The sequence below is a fragment of the Macaca nemestrina genome, chromosome 9, assembly GCF_043159975.1.
Source record: "Macaca nemestrina isolate mMacNem1 chromosome 9, mMacNem.hap1, whole genome shotgun sequence".
NCBI lineage: Eukaryota > Metazoa > Chordata > Mammalia > Primates > Cercopithecidae > Macaca > Macaca nemestrina.
In genome coordinates, this window is record NC_092133.1 from 94,932,023 (window position 1) to 94,937,163 (window position 5,141).

General features: G+C 41.0%; 1 long non-coding RNA gene across 1 annotated transcript; it reads left to right on the forward strand.

The window, feature by feature from the left end:
- The first annotated feature begins 1,155 nt into the window (after positions 1-1,155).
- LOC139356102 (uncharacterized) lies at positions 1,156-4,893 on the forward strand. Its single transcript, XR_011607487.1, has 3 exons — positions 1,156-1,269; positions 1,649-1,693; positions 4,580-4,893. It is a non-coding gene; the product is annotated as an uncharacterized lncRNA (long non-coding RNA).
- Positions 4,894-5,141: the final 248 nt, after the last annotated feature.

Here is a 5,141-nt window from a genome sequence, read left to right on the forward strand (position 1 = left end):
CGGGTTCACGCCATTCTCCTGCCTCAGCCTCCCGAGTAGTTGGGACTACAGGCACCCGCCACCGCGCCCGGCTAGTTTTTTGTATTTTTCAGTAGAGACGGGGTTTCACCGTGTTAGCCAGGATGGTCTCGATCTCCTGACCTCGTGATCCGCCCGTCTCGGCCTCCCAAAGTGCTGGGATTACAGGCTTGAGCCACCGCGCCCGGCCCCTTTCCCCTTTTTCTAAAGAATGCTCAGTTGCATGATATTTGTTTGTCATTTTCATGAAATTTACAGAACCAACAATATTTATTTTTCCAAAATTCTGATCTGGAATATTGCTTGGAAACTTTACACTTTCCTCTTTTTCAACATTAAAGAAGGTCTTGGAAAGTATCAAAGACATAAAATGGAGAGGAGTTATGAAAAGTGACTTTTGACATGAAAATATTGGCAAGAGATGGAACAATACCTATTTCTTTTCGGGACAGGTTCTTGCTCTGTTGCCCAGGCTAGAATGCAGTGGCCTGATCAAGACTCACTGCAGCCATGACTTCCCCAGCTCAAGCCGTCCTTCTGCCTCAGCCTCCAGAGTAGCTGTGACTACAGGCACATGCCACCACACCCCGCTAATCTTTTTTGGTTTTAGTTCTGACAAGGTCTTGCTATGCTGTCCAGGCTTGTCTCTAACTCTTGTCCTCAAGCAATCCTCCCACCTCAGCCTCACAAAGTGCTGGGTTCACAGGAGTGAATCACCAGGCCTGGCCTCCCATTTCTAACTAAAGTAACAGCATGCTTTCATGGGACCTGAACCCGTTATCTCCAGGGGAAACATCACGAAGATCTGGTGAGTGGGAGTTTCTTGAGAGAAGTAAAATAATGCAAATAGTCCTTGTTCTATTTAGGGCAGAGTGCACATGAGAGTGCTTACCCGGAAGAGGTAGACACAGGGCTGCAGTACATTCGGAGTATTCAGGGCTCCTGTGACATTGGAAAGGTATTGGATCAGAGCAGATTTCAGGGAAAGGAATGAAGAGCAGTAGCTTTGATTTGGCAATTGGCTTCAGGAGGCAGAGATTAAAGGGATATTTGATGCTTTCGTGTTGTGTAGTCATAATCAGCAGACAAGTGACAGGCAGGTTACGGGTCAGAGGTTCCTGTGCATCCTTCAGAGGCCATAGCAGTAGCTGTCCAGCATCAAACAAATGCTGTCCTGCTTTAGCAATGAGTTGGGAAGACGTTCCGTTGAGTAACATGAATCTGCACTTTAAATTCTACTGGATGTAGAAGGTAAAAAAGAGGGAAGATTCAGCCGGGCACAGTGGGTCACACCTGTAATCCCAGCACTTTGGGAAGCCATGGGAGGCAGATCATGTGAGGTCAGGAGTTCGAGACCAGCCTGGTCAACAGGGTGAAAACCCTGTCTCTACTAAAAATACAAAAATTGGCCAGGCATAGTGGCACATGCCTAAAATCCCAACTACTTGGGGGGCTGAGGTGAGAGAATTGCTTGAACTCGGGGGGCGGAGGCTGCAGTGAGCCAAAATTGTGCCATTGCACTTCAGCCTGGGCAACAAGAGCAAAACTCCATCTCAAAAAAAGAAAAAAAAAAAAAAGGAAGATTCTAGGAATTTTTCTTAAACATCACAAATCTCTTCCCATGAGGCAGATTTCTCCATCAGCAGTTGTAACATACAACACCTGCATTTCCTGGGTTGGTATACTTCTATTTTCATATTTAAGATGATCATTTAATTTAGTATTTAAAGGTTTTGCATGCAGCATCAAGGACATTTTTGATCTGAAAATTAACTATTACAATTTACACAATGGATTATTTTCCTTTTCAAATATCCTGGAAAGAAAAAAGGGAAATAAATATATTTCTTAATTAATTTAAATTCTATATTATATGAATGGATTTGAACAATTATGTTTATGTAGAGTTTTGTAATATATACTCAGTTCTGTTCTTAGTCACTTTTAACGTCTTTTTATCATTTAAATGAGACAATTTTGTTGAGAAGCCAGGGCAGTAATAGATCATTTAGATCTTTCCCTGTTCAGTGTTCCCTTCACCACATCAAGCTAATGGGGGAAGGTGCAAGCTGATTTTGACCTTTCAGAGCACGTGGAACTAGACAGAAAATGGCTTTGTCAGAATTCTCCTAGCACACAGGTATCCTACTTCCCAGCATATTGGAGATGGTCTTTTTTTCCGGGCAGATGGGGTGTCTGCTCCAGTTACATTTGGCCAGGTAAACTGCTCTCTTCATGAGATACCAGGATAGTGGCTTATTAGAAGGCGGTGAATTGCAGTTGCCTAAGATCTCTCAGTAAAACTAATTCTTCTGCTTCTATTTTGTTGCTATTGTTTTGCATTCAAGAATTAGTATTGTGACTACTATGTCATCCCTGTCATGTTCTCTGTCTTCAAGGTGAGACTTCACAGACTAAAGTAAAAAGTTCTCAGCCTGTTTTTATGATGATATTGGCTATTTGTTCTAAATTGAAATAATTTTTATGACCAACTCTGAGAAAATAGGTAGCCAAATGAATCCTAGTCAAATGATTCTAGAATCTATGGAAACTGATGTCATCCACAAAATGTCAAGAGATCACGCCACTGCACTCCAGCCTGAGTGACAGAGCAAGACTCTGTCTCAAAGATTACTGGATTTGAATTTGAATTCAATGAACTCCGTAGCAGTTTGGAAACATTCTCCAACAACAGAAATTCTTGGACATCTCTTTAGCTAAAATATGAGAGAAACAGGGAAATTATTCTCACCACAATTTTAGTCATTTTTCCAAATTCAGGAAACTACAAAATTTTCCAGACTAATTAACGTGCTCCTGATTCAGAACAGAAAGCTGCTTAGAGATGTGATGACATCTCCATGGATTCAGAAATGAAGTGTCTACTATGTGCTGGATTCTGAGAACACCACAGGGTATCTGTCCTTAGGAAGTTTAGAGAAGGACAAAAGCAAAATACTCAGAGTGATTTATTGTTGGGGTTTTTTTGTTGTTGTTGTTGTTTTGTTTTGTTTTGTTTTGGGACAGAGTTTCACTGTGTCACCCAGGCTGGAGTGCAGGGGCGCAATCTCAGTTCACTGCAACCTCCACCTTCCAAGTTCAAGTGATTCTCCTGCCTCAGCCTCCCGAGTAGCTGGAATTACAGGCACGCCACCACACCTGATTAATTTTTGTATTTTTAGTAGAGATGGGGTTTTGTCATGTTGGTCAGGCTGGTATCAAATTCCTGACCTCAGATGATCCACCTGCCTCGGCCTCCCAAAGTGCTGGGATTACAGCCATGAGCCACCACACACGGCCTATTGTTGAGGTTTCATAGTAGAAATATATTTAAGAGACAGAGCAGAATAGAGTCTAACTGGACATAAAATTGGAATCAGGATACATTTCATAGGGGAGACCATGGATGAACTCCAAAGAGAGGAATGGGGTTTGCTGATTGGACAGCAAAGTCAGTAGTATGGCTGGAACAGGGGTTGAGCATAGGGAGATCTGGGTTAACAAAGGGATTAACGATGAGTTTATGAAAAGAGGCAGGGTTTGCACATCATTAAAACAGCCTTGGGATTTATCTGTAACCATCAGGAAACTAATGAAGGGTGTTAAATAGGAGAGGAGCGTGAGTATTGTGACTGTGGTCTATTGGGTAGATTTGTGGATGTTCTAGAGATTCATGACAGGGAGACTAGTTACCAGAGCTGGTCAGAAATGGAAGCATCTAAACTAAAGCAATATCATTGAGAGTGAGTGAGACAGGGAGGGAAATTATTAGGGTGGTCCTATGGCATGCTCTTAGACCAGGATTGTCCACAGCAGGTACAGGAATGGAGTAGTCAAGTAAGAGTCCTGTTCTCTTTCATTAACCACACACTATGGAGATCAACCTAGTTGCCATGGTTAAGCTAAGAACTTAACACTATAGCTACACAATAAAATATGTTTATGGTTTCTGTTTGTTTGTCTTTTAAAAATACAATCAGGTATCTATGAAATAAATGCAACTTTTCTGTGAAAGTCATTAATTATCATCATTACTATTTTAGACAATGATTGAATGCACCAGGATTTTACCTTAGAGTTTCCTAAAGAGGACCTTGCCGGAGCATTGACTATAGATTTATCATGCCATTGAAATTTTATATATTATACTCACTGATAAAGAGTTTATCCAACATTACCTTTAAAAGCCTATGATTATTTATTATTTTTTTAAAAAAGCATAATTTCAGACTAAGGCTACAATTCAAAGTCATGTTTCTCCCTGAGGAAAAAAAAATGTATTTGCCTTAAGTGATATTCTCATATATTAGGAGATTTATGCAGGAGTCAGTAAATGACTTTCAGCAATGCCCTGCTGCGATGAGCAGCCTCTGAGATGGCCCCAAATAATCCTCGCTTCCTGGTACTCATGGCCTTGTGTAATTCCTCTTCTTAAATGTGTGGTGAACCTAGTGAATATGGCAAGAGTGCTAGGGTGTCACTTTGGAGATTAGGTTATGAACACATTGTGATATCTGTCCATCTTTCCCTCTCTTGCTTTCTCCCTGGCTTATGAGAAAAGCCAGTTTCCATGTTTTGAGCCACCTTGTGGACAGCAGAGTGACAAGAACCCCATGTGACAAGGACCAGAGCTCTCCAGCCAACAGTCAGTGAGGACCCCAGGCCATCAATAGTCACATGAGGAAGCTAGAAGTGGAGCATCCCCCAATCCAGCCTTAAGATGATGAGAGACCTGGTTGACAATGTTGGTTGCAGGCTCATGAGATTCAGAGGCACCTGGCTAACCTACACCTGGACACCTGACCCACTGAACTGTAACATGAAGACTATTGTTGTGGGATAATTTGTTAGGGAACAGTACATATCTAATAAACCTGTTATTTTCAGTAACTCATATTTTATTAAGTTACATCCAATAAAGGGATGTATAAATAGTGGATGCTGTAATCTTTTATCTTTAAGTAAAAAAATATTATACTTTCATGATTATATTATTTTCTAACAGCTATTCTTTTCCAAGGAATGATAGAATGTTCTAATAGCTATCAATTACATCCATCACTTACCTTAAATGCCAAACCAAACAAACAAACAAACAAACAAACATACAGCAAACCAGCAAT